Source organism: Vombatus ursinus, unplaced genomic scaffold (genome assembly GCF_900497805.2).
Source record: "Vombatus ursinus unplaced genomic scaffold, bare-nosed wombat genome assembly UNPS02014778.1, whole genome shotgun sequence".
Lineage (NCBI taxonomy): Eukaryota > Metazoa > Chordata > Mammalia > Diprotodontia > Vombatidae > Vombatus > Vombatus ursinus.
In genome coordinates, this window is record NW_020954556.1 from 51,698,211 (window position 1) to 51,714,344 (window position 16,134).

At 42.5% G+C, this 16,134-nt stretch overlaps 1 long non-coding RNA gene across 2 annotated transcripts in view; it reads left to right on the forward strand.

The window, feature by feature from the left end:
• Positions 1-16,134, forward strand: part of LOC114045518 — a 117,734-nt gene that overhangs the window by 68,154 nt on the left and 33,446 nt on the right. Inside the window, exon 1 of one of the 2 annotated variants that reach the window (XR_003569377.1) lies at positions 8,974-9,217. The exons of the other annotated variant lie outside the window; for it this stretch is intronic. This is a non-coding gene — a long non-coding RNA (uncharacterized LOC114045518). Of the gene's footprint in view, positions 1-8,973; positions 9,218-16,134 lie in introns of those variants that run through there. 2 annotated transcript variants of the gene reach the window in all.

Here is a 16,134-nt window from a genome sequence, read left to right on the forward strand (position 1 = left end):
TGTGACCCCCAAATCCATGATTCTCAAGTTTCCCAAAAAGAGCATTCTCCTTCTCTGACCTCCTGCATGCCGCTTCCCTGGAATCTCAGAGCCCCTCTGTGGTGGTCTGATATTGTTTAGGTATAATCTGGCCTTGAGTCTGGGAATAGTATCTGTTGGCTCCTGATGGATTTTCTGTGAGGATGGTGCCGTGTCTTCTGCTTAGGCCTTTGGAGAAACCAGGACAGAGAACAACAGATACTGTGTACTGACTAGGATTTCTGGCAACAGGGAACAGTGGACAGAAAGGACAGTCCTGGGAGAGGGAATGGCCTGTTCCACCCCCAGTTACTCTGATCTAGCCCCTGTGGCATGGCAGAGGTGGAAGGGGGTATGGGGCATGGTATCGGGTGAAGGTATGGGACCCTCAGAAGTGTTGGGGGATGCTGAGCTGGAGCTCTGTTGTAGGAAAGAAACCAAAGCCCCAATCTTAGTTCTGGTTCTAAACTTGTGTGGGGACATTGAGCTCAGGGAAGCCCACTAAATAATAACAACTCACATTCATAGAATGAGGAAAACACTTTCCTTACCCTCTGAAGTAGGTAGTAAAAGTATTATTGTTGCCATTTTACAGATGAGGAAACTATGGCTCCATATGTTTAAATGTCTTGCCTATGGTCTTGGTTAAGTGTCTAAAATAGAATTCCTGATTCTGAGTCAATTATGTAAGGATGAAATAAGCATTTGTCAAAAGTACCTGCTATGCATAAAGGCATTAAGCTTAGGCTAAGGCTACAAAGACAAAATGGAGGACAACCCATGCTACCGTACTCAATGAGCTTATAGTATTTCCACTCTACCATCTTGACTCTTGATTCTGTTCTATAATCTCTACCCCTAGAAGTACCCACATTCTCCCTTACCCGTCAGGTCTGCTGCCCAATCCATACTAGCCATTCTCTCTCTAGGGCCTTACCTTGTTTTTTAGTGGCCAGAGAGGTGGGTGAGGGAGAGGAGCTTAGAACCCTGAATGCAGAACCTCCAAACGGGGAAGCTCAAGAGGGTAATGGGAAAAACAGACCCTTGAAAGGAGGCAGGTAGGGGAATAATTCATACATGAGTTGAGCAGTGAATGAGAAGTAATGCAGGGTGGTCCCACTAGAAGGGAGGCCCTTGAGGTTGGGGATTTTTCATTTTTTTGTCATTGTATCCCTTTACCTAGTACAGTGCCTAGCTTGTAGTAGATACTTAATAAATATTTGTTGATTGTTGACTGATAGTTATTTCTATCATAGTAGGTACTTAATAAATGTTTGGTGATTGTTGACTGACTGATAGTTATTTCTAGGCAATATAGGGGATAATTAGGAACATAAATAAATAAGAGAATTCTTAACAACAAGAGAGGGATTGTGAACAAGCCCTAGTCAGGAAGACCTGGGTCCAAGTCCACTTCTTATAGGTACTATGAAAATCAGTTCATATCTCTGTATACCAGGAAACTCTCTTGAGACTCTAAATTGAAGAGCAGGTGGCAGAATTTGTAGAGGGAGTTTCCTCACTGGGAATTTCCTACAGAAATGAAATCACAAGTTTGGTCCAAAATCAAAACCAAAGCCAAAACTAAAACCAAAACCAAGCAATAATAATAGCACTGATGAATTTTTTTAATAGAACTTAACATTTTTGAATCTGTGTCCGTATTTTTAATGAAAGCTTTTGCTTTCTTTTAAAAAAAGCTTTTAAAGATTATTTATTTTCTCACCAGCATTTATTCTCACTCCTCCCTCTTTCTCCTCCACAATTGAACAATAAGCATAAAAAAGGAAATTTTACTGAACATTAAAAATGAAACTTTTATAATAAAAATGCCTGGTCTAGCAAAGCAAATCTGCACATTGGCCATGTCCAAAAGCGTATCTCCTGCATCTAAAGTTCATCACCTCTTTGGCAGGAGAGAGGTGTCACGTTTCATCATTAGTCTTTAGGACTTCTGGTTTATCATTGTATTGATCAATGTTTTAAAGCCTTTCAATGTTATTTTTCTCTATTATTTTGTGGCTCTTGTATAAATCGTTCTAGTTTTGCTAACTTCATCCTCCATCATTTTAGAGAGATCTTCCCAGTTTCCTTTGAAATTGTTGATTTGATCCTTTCTTATAGCACAACAATGTTCTATTCCATTCATATACCATAATTTGTTTAGTTGTTCCATAATAAATGGATTCCTCCTTAGTTTACTGCTTTTGGCCACTATGAGCTGCTAAAAATGCTTTTGTACATACTGATAAATCCTTTCCATGTTTCTTTGATCTCTATGGCAGCTTGGTAGCACAGTAGGTGGAGCGCTAGGCCTTGATTTAGGAAGATATGAGTTCAAATCCAACCTCGGATACTTACTAGTTGGGTGACCCTAGGTGAATCACTTACCCTCTGCTTGCCTCAGTTTCCCCATTTGTGAAATGGGGATAATAATAGCACCTACCTCCCAGGATTGTTTATGAGGATAAAATGAGATAATAATTGTAAAGTACTTAGCACAGTGCCAGGCACATAGTTAGTGCTATATAAATGTTAGCATTATCATTATTATTTTTATCTTTGGGATATAAGCCTAATAGTGATATAGTTGGGCCAAAAGGTATGTATAGTGGAGTAACTTTTAGGTTGGGACCTAGTTCCAAAATATTTTCCAGAATGACTACTCCAATTCACAGCCACACCAACAATGCATGTGTGTGCCTGTTTTCCTGTAGCCCTTCCAACATTTGTCATTTCCCTCTCTTGTCATCTTTGCCAATTGATGGGTAGGAAGTTGAACTTCAAAGTTGTTTTAATTTGCATTTCTCTAATTAGTGAAAAGGAGCATTTTTTAGTATGGTTATTGATAGTTTGGATTTATTCCTTCAAAAACTTCCTGTTCAGGGGGCAGCTAGATGGCGCAGTGGATAGAGCTCCAGCCCTAGAGTCAGGAGGACCTGAGTTCAAATACAACCTCATTCACATAACACATACTAGCTGTGTGACTCTGGGCAAGTGACTTAACCCCAACTGCCTCAAAAAAACCAAAACAAAACCAAACCAAAAACAAACAAAAAAAACCTCCCTGTTCAGACCTTTGACTCTCTATTGAGGAATGACTCTTAGTCTTATACATTTTAATAAATTACTTATATGTCTTGATATGAGATCTTTCTTAGAGAAACTTACTACAAAGATTCCCCCCCGCCAGTTACCTGTTTCTCTTTTGATTGCACTAAATTTGTTTTTGCAAAAGCTTTTAAATTTTATGCAACCAAAATTGTCCATTTTGCTTTCTGTGATCTTCTCTATTATCTATTTGATCATGAATTCTTGTCTTCTCCATAGATATGAAAGGTAGTTTCTTCTTTGCTCCTCTGCTGTGCAGTCACATTTCACGTCTAAGACACGTACCCTTTTGGAGTTTATCTTCATATATTGTGTGAGATGATGGTCTATACCTAATTTATACCAAAGTGCTTTCCAGTTTTCCTAGCAATTTTGGTCAAATAGTGGGTCTTTACCATAGTAATTGGAGTCTGCACTACTGTGTTTGTCTGCTTCTGTATGCTATGGACCTAATCTGTTTCACTGACCAACCTCTTTATTTTTCAGCCACTACCAAGCTGTTTTTGATGATTACTGCTTTGTAGTCTAGGTTGAGATCTGTTACTGATAGGCCCCCTTTCTTATTGTTTTTTTTCCCCCCCTATGCATTCATATTTATTATCCTACTTGATTTTTTAAAATCTTCATGATAACCCTGCGAAGTGGCTAAGGTAGTGACTAATATCCCCATTTTACAAATGAGAAAACAGGCCTGGGGCTATCAAATGACTTGCCTTAGGTCCCTCTTTTCCTTTTTGAGGAAGTAGGCACTATATATAAAGAAACCAAGTATAACTCATCAGTTTTCAAAACTCTTTCAGCTTTGGAAAGACTTCCCCTCTAGAAATGTTATCTCAAGTATCACTGTAGTCACCCACCACCAAATTTAGGCAAATTTATTCTCTTAAGTACTCAAATGAATCTGTCATCTCACTCATATAAGTATTTCCTACAATCAGATCTCAACCTATTCATGCCTGTCCATTCTTTGTGACTCTTTCCCATACCCTCCCATTAGTTTGAGAGGCACAATGGAGATAGGGCTGACACGGGACCCAGGAAGAGTTGCCTCTGACATATGCTGGCTGGGTGACCCCGGCAATGTTAGGCACGTCTCTGAGAGTATATGTTTCAAAGAGGTATGTGGACAGGCACGGGCAATTTCCTTACCTGGAAGTTCTAGATATCATTAAAATTATAGATCTAGTCTCCATCACTATCTGGTGGCTTTCCAGGAGGTTCATAAGATTCCAGGGGGCTTCCCTCAACTTCCCTTGATAGCTTCAGAATAGTTGTGTATCAGTTATCCTTAACTCTTAGCACGTAACCAGCTAATCTTATTTTTAATCATCCATGTCTTTGATGAAATCCCTTATGATGCTTTTTAGCTGTGTAGCCAGGTCCCAATTAGGGAGAACAATGAATCCTATGAAGTGGTCGAATGTGTTTGAATTTAAACTATTTGAAATTATAATTATGTAATATGTGGTAATTGGTTCCAGTCCAATGAAAAATATGCAGTTAGAATTCGAATAATTCAATCACTTTATGGGATCTGTAGTTCAAACTAATCAGGACCTTGCTCAGATTCCTTGTTGGAAGTGTTTTGTAGCCTGCTCACACCCAGGATGCGCCATTCTTGGTTTTGACTCTTCTTGGATTGCAGTGTTCCCTGGCTCAGGGCCTCATGCCACCACCAAAAGAATATTGGTATTAAAAAATTGGGCCTTTGTTTCAGGACGAAGCTTGGGGTTATTTAAATAACTTTGTAATTTCCCAAAGGCACCCTAGCCTACTTGTCTCCCCTTCAATTCTCAGCCCAACTCAATCTGTAGCTTTTGTACAGCTTATACACACACACCCCCCTTCATAGATTGTCTACCAATGGGCGTTGCCTCAGAAAAACTGAGACCTGGCAAAGACCTTAGCTTAAAACGGCCGAAGTCTCCCACTGCATCCAGGGCCATCTCCAGTCATCCTGAGCTATATCTTGCCCCTGGACTTAGATGGCTCCAGAGGAGAGAGTGAGGCTGATGACTTTGCATAGCCCTGCCTCACTTAAATCCAATTCACTTGTAAATCATGACATCACGTTCCTGATGTCATGGTGCTCTTCGAGAATGAAGGACAACAACCCAACTGTGTAATATAGTCTGGGAAGTGGGTATTCTTCATCCCTTTGCTTTTTTTCTTGTGTGTATATATGTTCTTTAGAGAGGTTCTAAAAATCTCATTTAGGAAGCTCTTGAACATTCCAGGACTTGATGTGAACCGTAAAAACATCTGAAAGACCTTCCCATCTACAAGGAATCTTTCTTTAATCTGGACTCTCATCCTGCCTTTCCAGCCTTGCTACACATCATTTCCCTCCACATGCTAGCCATAATGACCTTGTTATTCCTCCAGCACAACAATCTAGCTCCCTTTTTCTTGGGATGCTTTTCTTCCATGGCCGTACCCCTGGCTTTCTTCAGCATTCAATCCAAGGTCCATCTTCTGCCTGAGGTCTTTCCTGGTTCCCCCAAATTCCAGTGCCTTTCCACCCTCAAGGCCCTGAAGGCTACCTTGAAACTGCTTTGTATGAGATTTGTTTGTATTTGTATATATTTATCTTATCTCCTCTGTTAGAATATAAGCTCCTTGAAGGCCTGGAACAGTTTCATCTTTGTTCTTGTCTCCTTACCACCTACCACAGGGTCTGCCGCATAGGAGGGTTCATAAATGCTTGCCTGCTTGACTCTAGATTAGGCCTCTTCCACGGTGAGGAGACCTAACTTCCTGGTGAGCACAGATTTCTCTTCCTTATCCCTGGCTTAATATTAGTGATCAAAGAATAACTGAACCAGGCTGTCTCTTTTGTTGTATTCCTCCAGGAATCTTGTATAACTTGGACATATATATGTAAAACATCTTGTCAAAGGAAAGCCACCAGCCTTGTTTTTTGTTCTATCAGATCAAATGCTTTTTTTTCCTGGTTAACAAAAATTAAATTCAGTGAAATCTTGGATTTCAATCAATCATTTGATGCTAAACTTGTGGTCTCCTGTGGAATATTGCTTTTGAAAGCCTCCCAATGGCTTGCCAATACCTTCACCAAGATGTCTTTAGTGCATGTATAATTTTTGGCGATTTAATGAAAGGTTGGAAAATATGAGAGAAGCGTGTTGGAAGATAAGGTTCAGGAGAAAGGCATGAAAGAGGCCAAAGACTTGTAAACTACCAAGAAGCATTATACCTATACTTTATCCAATCATGGATACTTCAGTTGTGAAAAGATTCAGAAAGTGCTTGACAGGGCCAACACTAAATCAAATAACAAAAAAATGAAGTGGAAAATATTTGGTTGGATAAGAAGTAACTCATTATTGATGTGGGAGTCATTCCTGAATGAGCTCTCTGTATACAGTCAAACCACTGACTGATTAGAGAACAGATCAAGATTAATATAAAACTAGAAGAATGAAAGCAAGAAAATCATAATGCACAATTAAAACATTTACAGCCTGACCTACTTAAGCGAGTTATTAATTCTAAAAAGGAAATAGATTGGGAAAAGCATAATAATAGTAATGATACTGGTTAATAACTAACATTTATATAGTACCTACTATGTGTCAGGTATTGTGCTAAGTGCTTTACAAATATTATCTCATTTGATCTTCACAGCAACTAGGTGGGAGGTCGGTGCTGTTATTATTCCCATTTATAGATAAGGACATTGGTGCAAACAGAGGTTAAGTGACTTGCCCAGGATCACTCAGCTGGTAAGTATCTAAGGTTGGATTTGAACTCAGGTGTTCCTACTTTGAGGCCAGTTAGATGGTGCAGTGGATAGTGTCAGGCCTGGAGTCAGGAAGACTCATCTTCTTGGGTTTAGATCCAACCTCAGATTCTTACTAGCTGTGTGACCCTGGACAAGTCACTTAACCCTCTTTGCCTTAGTTTCCTCATCTGCAAAATGAGCCGGAGAAGGAATGGCAAACCACTCCAGTGTCTTTGCCAAGAAAACCCAAAATGGGGTCATGAGAGATGGACTCAACTAACATGACCGAACAACAACTTTTGAATTCAAGGCCTAGCACTGGATCCACTGTGCCACCTGGCTGCTATAATTCCATACAGAATAACAATTCCATGTAGAAGTTTAACCAGTGTAAATCAATTACTATAATGAGGGAAAACAAACAAACAAAAAACCCCAAAGGCCAGATACAGCCTAGGGGCTGTGGTTTGCTGTCTCCTGGTTCAGAATATAATCTCATCTGTAAAATCTTACAAAGAATGATGATGGAAGATTATGTACATGATCACCTCACAAAACAGGGAGAAGCAGTGGAGGGGAGGACACATTCAAAGAAAGTGTTGTGATCCTGAGTGAACTTAAGGATGAAACTGGAAGGAGAGCAACACAGAGGTGAAAGATGAGAAAGATCTGCAAAGATTTCTACAGCCCTTTCACCATTGAAGACAGCGGAGCCGTCGTAGTTGGACTCTGACATCATAGTCCTCAATGTGCTTACAGAGGGAGGATGGTCCTTCCCGTCATGCATTGTGGACTCAGTCATCTTGGATGCTTTCCTCTCCCTCACTCCCAAATCGAATCCATTGTTAAGTCTTGTCAAATCTAACTCTGCCATCTGTAACATTTTTCTTCACTCACATTGCCATTGACCTACTTCAGGTCTTCATCACCTCTAACCTAGACTATTGCAATCGCCCCCTCTTTAATTCATCCTTCAAAGCTAAGTACTTTACAATGATTATCTCATTTGGTATCCCTTGGTGTCATCCTCCCACTTTTGTGCCTTCTTTTGGTGTCTCCCCCTTTAGACTGTAAGCTCCTTGAGGGCAGGAATTATCTTTCTTTTAATGCATTGTATTTCTAGCTTAGCACTGTGCATGGCACATGTTTCAGTTCTGTTCATGAACATATTTAGTTGTTTCAGTTGTGTCTGACTCTTTGTGACCCCATTTGGGGTTTTCTTGGCAGAGATACTGGAGTGGTTTACCATTTCCTTCTACAGCTCATATTACAAATGAGGAAACTGAGGTAAACAGGATTAAGTGACTTGCCCAGGGTCACACAACTGCTAACTAGGTGCTTAATAAATGTTTATTGGATTGGATTGATCTTCACAACATCCCTGGGGGGGGCAGGTGTAGGTGCTATTATTATCATCCTCATTATACAGTATAGGAAACTGAGGCAAACAGAAGTTAACTGAGTTGTCTATTATCTTGTAGCTAGTAATTGCCTGAGCCTGGATTTGAACTTGTCTTCCTGACTCAAGGCCCAGTGCTTGATATACTATGGCGCCATCTAGCTGCCCATTCAATTTCACTCTTCCGGCAGTCATTTTGTGGCTTCATTGGCATAGGGAACTCCTGGTGAAAGAGACTCCCTTTCTCAGTGCAGATAGACACCTGCTCATCATCTGAAAGTCTTAGAGAGTTTCTGGGGGGCACTGAGAGAATAAATCACATAATTAGTATCATATAGGCAGTATATGTCAGAAGGAACTTGAACCTGAGTCTTTCTGCCTAGGAGGTGGGGTTCTCTATCCACAACCCAATGCTGCATCTTTAACATAGTTGATGATCACTAAAACACATTTTAACTTAAAGGTTTACAAAGTGATATCTTCACAACTATCTCGTGAGATGGTGTGTTATTCCCATTTCACAGAAGAGGAGACTGAGGCTGAGAGAAGTTTAGTGGTCTGCCCACACCCACACAGCTAGTATCAGGGACAGTACTTGAACTCAGGTTTTCTTCTGGACTCAGGTCCAATCCTCTTTCCAGTACCCTACACTCCTTAACAATTACTCATTTAATCCATATATTTTTATTGATAGGGTGTGTGCTCATCCCTGAGTGAGCCCTGAGGGGAACCAAAAGGAGAAGTCCCTGCTGTCAAGTGGCTTACTATCTCGTTGGAGAAAGGGAAGCCGAGACGTCCTGGTACTGACAAGTCAAAAACAGTACAGAGATGTCTGAAGGCAATCTGTGCTAAGTTCTGAATGAGTGGGTGTGCAGAGGAAGCATGACTTGATGTCTGAGGACCCAGGCTCAAGTTCTGCCTTTGACACTCACTGTCTGTGAATCTGGGTAAGTCTCTGATGCTCAGAGATCTGTGAAATGAAGAGGTTGGACCAGAAGACCTCTCAGGCCCGTTCTGCACCTGCTGGCTATGCTCTGAATATCATGGCCTTCAGAAGGAGAGATCAGTGTGTACTGGGGGTGGGCTTCTCTGAGAGGGGACCTGCCTAGTTAAGCTGAGTCCCTAGGGATGGGTAGCATCTGGATAGACACAGGAGTCAGAGGGGGCATTTCATGACAGGGAATCATTATAAGCAATGAAACAGAGGAGGCATTAATCAGCAGGGTCATTGAGATGCCCACCTAGGCTGGAGCAGAAGGAAGACATAGGATCCCAGAACGTTAGAGCAGGAGGGCCCATCTGGGATTGGTTGGTCCAGCCTCTTCACTTTGCAGAAAAGAAGAGGGGAGCCCATAGAGGATGTGACTACTATAAGGTCACTCTGCTATTTTGGGGCACAGAGGGGACTGAAATCCGGTTTTCCTGACTTCTCTTATATACAGTGAGTGCTGTATCCCCTAAGACTTTCTTCCTTCATCTAGTTTGGATAAGAGTAGAATAGTAAGTAGGGCCCTGAATGCCAGGCTAGTAGTAGGAAATGGGAAGCTGCTGAAGTTGTGTCATATCCCTCCGAGTTCCCTTCATAAGCATTGTAAGCCAACTGTAAGCCTTCTCGTCCCAGGGTCCCACCTGTACCACCAGTTGGTCTCGAGAGCGAGGAGGCAGGAGGAGGAAGGATGGATGGTTTGAGTCTTTCTCTGTGTTGCTGACCTGGCAGAGGGCTTGACCAGGGGAGAAGGCCTGGTTTTGCTGGGATTGTCTCTGCTTGCTGGTCAATAAAAGATAGGAGTCCTTTCTGGACTGAGTAAATATTTTAAGACAAGGCCAGTCACCAAGGAAGGTCCCCTCCCCCTCCCCCCTACTGTGGAGAACAAAGTCCCCGGGGCCAGCCCCAGGTCCCTTTTATGTGACTGTAAAGTAATCTAGGAGTTGGCAGAGATGGCCTGGGGGGCTGGGGTGCTGACGCTCAAGGCGTCATGGTTGTGGTCAATGATTATCCTTTATGCCCAGCAATAAAGTCAACCGCCTTAGACCCCAGCCTGAGCTGGACAATGCCCCCCCACCCCCACCCCTACCCATACCCCAACACACACCTGCCAGAGAATAATCTTTAATGGCATTGGCAGGGCCTAGCCTTCTCCCCCCTTCCTCGTGAGTGCGTGCCCCCTCCTTAAGAGCAAGGGAAGCAGAGGGAGGCTCCATAGACAGTTGTCAGAGAAACTGAGCAGGGGTGTGGGGTGAGGGTGGAGCCCTTTTGTCCAGTGAAGTGTGAACAGACTGCCTAAGTCAGTGTGATAGTCTCATAATCTTCCAGCAGCCCTTGCCCATGATGATGCCGACTCAGGGCCCTGGGCATTATTTCCAGAGAAAGGGGGCTGAGAGGATGCATTGGTGAGGACCGTCAAGAAAGAAAGGAGGATTGGGCTAAAATGGATAAAATCAGGAAAAGGATGGAGCTCTTGAGAGGTGGGAAAAATACAGACGTTCACCAAACTCTAGATACCTGAATAAGGTGGACTCTGTATAGCAAATACAATCTTCCAAAGTCTACAAAGCACTTTTCTTATAACAACCCTGAGAAAAAGGCAATGTAATTACTGTTCCCCCCATTTTACAGAGGAGCAACTGAAGCTTGGAGAATGAGTGGGTGGTGCAGAGGAAAGAATGACTTGTTGTCTGAAGACTTGCCCATGGTTAAGTGACTTGCTCACAGTCACAGAGTTAGTGAGGGTCAGAGTCAGGACACAGCTCCATGCCTTTCTTTCCGTGTAAAGAGTCTCTCTACCCTGGAATGACCCACTTCTAGGACACATCAGAAGTGGTCATTCTTAGGAACACAAACTCAACATCTACGAGAGACCTTGGGGCCATCTAGTAATAATATGAAGTCAGAGCTGGAAGGGAACTTCGAGGTCATGTCTTCTAACCTCCTCATTTTGCAGACAAGGAAACTGAGGTCCAGAGGTAAAATGACTTGCCCAAAGTCACACAGACAGTAAGAGACAAGTAGGATTTGAACCCAGGTCCTCTGACTCCAAATTCTTTTTCAATGGTACCATGCTGAACCCTTCGTTTGATGGATGTGGAAACTGAGGCCTAGAGAGTTCAAGGTCACATAAGTTGGAGTCAGATCTCCTGGTTTCTAGTTTAAACTTTCTCATAGCCCCTACCCCCCAGTTCAATGGGACAGTATCAAATCTCAGTGGAGGTTTTTATTTGGTCACTGGATAATGGACAATACCACCCCTTTCTCTGGTTTTACTTTGTATCATTAGGTTTGTTGTTTAATGTGTAGGAAGAAACAGCCATGGGAGTCTGGAGGCAAGGGGAGGGAGGAACAGTCCAGTCCGGTGATGACACAGCTTAATGTTCTACCAACAGATAAGCCTTCAGAACCTTTGTACCTGAGGATTCTGTCGAGGGAGGGAGGGAAAGAGGAGAGAGAGAAAGGAGGGAGGGAAGAAGTTTGCGGGGCTTGACTCTACCACTCAAACTCAATCCCTTCCCCAAGTTGGGTGAGGGCTATTTTCCTGAAGTTTTTCTTAGATTGGTAGGGGGAAACTTTTCCAGTCTCCCCAGATGACCTCAGGAATTTTAGCCCGTGGACCCTACAATTAGCAGTCAAAAGAGATCATCATCCTTTTTTTTTTTCTGTGTGAGGAATTAATTTCACCTCTGTGGGCATCAGTTTCCTTGTTTGTCAAATGAGTGTTGGATTCCATGACCTCAAAGATCACTCGTGGTTCTAGATATATGCCTCTATGAAAATGAAACAATATGTCAGCCCTTTGAAAAAAAATCAAAAGCACTGTGTATAAATTTGAAGGGCTTATTGTTATTAATGATTAATCAACAATAAATGCTGATTGAATTGAACTGAAATCACTATGAACCTCAGCTTCAAGGGCCCAAATCAAGTTTTGGCCCTGATAATGGCAATCCAACATAGTGTGATGTAAGAAATCATAAATTGTAAATAGAGTTCAGTCGGGGCAGGGCTAAGGGGGCATAGAAGCCTGGCTGGGCAAATCTCATGGGCAACTCAGGCCTTCCCTCCCTCCCTCCCCCAACACACACATTTATGTGTAGCTGAGGACAGCTGTGAAGAGGTGTGTGAAAAGAAAGACGGTTTGAGTCTCAGATCTCTTTAGCTGTCCCCCTTCCCTTGTTTTTTTTCCCCTCACTTTCCCTCGGTGTTCATTAGGAGAGCAGAAAGAGGGTATTAGGGGCCACAGGGCTACAGCTGAGAACATTTAGAACAAGGGTTCTCAACCTCTTCGTCTTATCAGTTTGGTGAGACCCCTTCTCAAAATATTGTTGTTAAAAACATAAAATGTCTAGGATTACAAAGGAAACCATTTACACTGAAATAAAGATGCAATTTTTCCCAAGTTCATAGTCCCACTGTAATTTATTCACCTACCCTTTGGGGGTCTGTGGATCCCAGGCTAAGAACCCCTATTTAAGATAACCTCTACCCCTCCTTGTAAAAGATTAATAAACTGAGGCCAGGAGAGGGGAAATATAGATCATACAGTCACTCAGCAAAGAGCCAGGAGACAAAATATTTTTTCTCACTGTGGATAGAGCCCTGAATCTGGAGTCAGAAGACCTGTGTTCAAAATCCAACTCTCACTTACTACTCTTATGACTTAACCTGTCTGGTCCACCCCATTTCTGTTAAATTGCAGGTCTGGTTAGATCCCTTCTGAGAGGCCTTCTAGCCCTACAACATCCAGCCTTCCCCTTAACGATCCATTCCTTACACAAATGAAGGGTGGCACCTCCTTCGGTGGGCAAGAAGAAATGGAACACCTGGTCACTGAGACCCTTCTATCCTTTCCCTTGTAGGTGGGCTAATTTTACTCTAGGGGAGGCGACGAGGAAGTGCTTGGAGGTTCTAACCCTTTTGAGGAAAAGCAATAATCAATTTCTGAGTTATGTGTGCTTTCTAGTGTCTGTTGTAGCCTCTAAGAGGTTCAACCTTGGACCTTTAATTGCTATAATAGAGATAGTTGTTGAGATAGTTCACTTTATACAAAGTCACAGCTTTGATATACCGCAGAATCGTAAAGGTCGGCTGCAATCTCTGTACATGGGCATGATGGCCAAGAATTTCCCTCTGAACCTTAAACCTATAGGGTTATTTATATAAACAACCCAATGCCAGGTCTCAGCCATTAGTGGTTATTGGCATTTCCTGATCACCCCCAGCTGCTAGTGCCTCTCCCACCCCTAATTACCTTACATTCATATATTATATATATTTTGTGAATGCCTATATGTGCCTGTTGACTTGCTCAATCAGGGGTGTGCTAGTAAATGTTTAACAACCATCTCTTGAGGGTGGAAAATGTATGCCCAATATATTTTTAAGTTTAATTGGAATTATTGGCATTCTCTCCAACACTTTTTTAAGTCTAGACCATCAACAAAACAATAAATCAATCCTTGATTTGTGGTTTGCTGATTTCTGAGGTTTAAGTGCTCACATTGAAAATGTGTGGTTGTTCAGTTGTGTCTGACTCTTCATGACCCCGTTTGGAGTTTTCTTGGCAAGAAAAGTGGAGCATTTTGCCATTTCCTTCTCCAGCTCATTTTACAAATGAGGAAACTGAGACAAACAGGGTTAAATGACTTGCCCAGGGTCACACAACGAGTAAGTGTTTGAGGCTGGATTTGAACTCAGGGATACGAGTCTGGCACTCTATCCACTGTGCCACTGAAAATGTGCCAGTTGACTTTCTCAGGCTGTTTCAAGCTGGCTTCGCTCCACTACCACCGTCCCCGGTTGAATATAACCTTCTTGAGGTCAGGAATAATTTAACTTTTGTGTTTATATTCCCAGGGTCTGGCACATAGTAGTTGCTTAATAAATCCTATTTGCTTAATTGAACCCTCTCAGGTTGGTAGTAAAAGTGTTATCCCAACTTGACAGATGTAGAAACTGAGGCTCAAAGAAATTAGGCAATTTGCCAATGGTCACACGTAATGTTAGTGAGAACTGGGATATAGTATCCTAACTATTACAAATTTCCAGGACAATGAGAAAATCTCCCAAAGATGGGCAAAATATCAGACTTAGTTTGAGTAGGTCTCCTTTTGAGAAATAGTTTAGATTTTTTCTCCCAGGGAAGAAGGGAAACAGACCCTTTGGAGAGTTTGCTCCTGTGACATTCCTCTTCCTATCCCATTCCAGAGGTCATGGAGCCTGGTCCAACTGGGAGGGAGACTTTGCCTACCATTTGAAGTCTATTTTTAACCACTAGAGAGCTTGCTGAAGTAGGGGGAGGTGGCGGGCTGAGGCTGGGACCTGCTGGCTTATCTCCCTCCTCCTCCTCCTAGGGCAGTCACCTCAGAGTAGAGCTGAGCCTGTGGCTCTGGTAAGGAGGCTCAGTCTCCAGGAGACCCAGGAGTGCTAAGTAAACACCACCTGCCCCCTTGAACAAATCATTGTCACACTCCCTATATCACCGTCCTTACGTTCACCTCTGCTCCTATTCTGGGCAGTGTGGGCTCAAAGGCCTTGGAAGTCCATGATATCTGAGAAAGAAGAGAGAGCTGGTGGGGGCAGGGGAGGTAGGGTACTCTAGCCCTTGTACATTAATATGTTTGCACCAATTAACCTTAGAAAACAGAGATCAAGGTCTTACAGAGATTTTGATGGGGGAGGGTGGGAAGAAGATGAAACCTGAAGAGCATAGAGGTTCCTTAGGAATGTATATGGGAATACATGTAGGATGAGTGAGAGTGAGGAGTGAAGGATGACGCTAAAGTTGTCACCTGGGTACCTGGGAGGGTGCAAATGCTCTTAACTATGAGGGGAAAGTTGGGATGAGGGGTTGGTTTTGTAGGAAAGACTGTTTTGGACATGTTGAGTTTGAGATACCCATGGGATATCCATTTGGAGTTGTCCAAAAGGCAGCTGTTAATATGGGACTGTACTAGGGGGACCACGACAAATATATAGATCAGAATTATCTGTATAGATATGATAACTGAACCCATGGGAGCTGATGAGCTCTCCAAGTGAGATGATATAGAGGGAAAAGAGAAGAGGGACCAGGACAGAGCTTGTAGAGATACTTACAACTAGTTGTTAGATATAACGAAGTTGACTGAGAAGGAGGAGACAGGAGGAGAACCAGGAGAGAGAAGTTTTAGGAAAAACTAGAGAGGAGAGAATCTCTAGGAGGAGAATAAAATCAATAGTGTCAAATGCTTCAGAGGAGTGAAGAAGGATGATGACTGAGGAAAGGCCATTGGATTTGGCCACTGAGAGAGAGAGAGAGAGAGAGAGAGAGAGAGAGAAGAGAGAGACTCATTGATCATTGGTGACTTTGGAGAGAGCAGATATAGTTGAATAATGAGGTTGGAAGCCAGATTGCACAGGATTAGAAGAGAGTGACAGGAGAGGAAGTTTAGGCACCTAGTATAGGTCAATTTCTCAAGGAGTTTGGCCACAAAGGGGAGGAAAGGCATAGGCCAATGACCAGTGGGATGATTGGATCATTGGAGGTTTGGTTTTTTTAAAGATGAGGAAGACAAGGGTGTGTTTGCAGGCAGCAGGGAAGGGGCCAGTAGAGATTAAGAGATAAGATTAGAGAGAATGGGGATGATAGAGGAGGAAATCTGCTGGTGAGGATGGGAAGGGATGAGATCATTGGTACTTGTAGAGGGGTTTTCCCTTGGCTGAGAATAGGGAAAGAACTGAGTGATATGAGATGAGGAGAAGAGGAAAGTGGGAGATGCTGGTCAATGGGCTGTTTAAAAAAATATATATATATATACACATATATATATACATATATACATATACACACACACACACACACACACACACACACACACACACACACACACA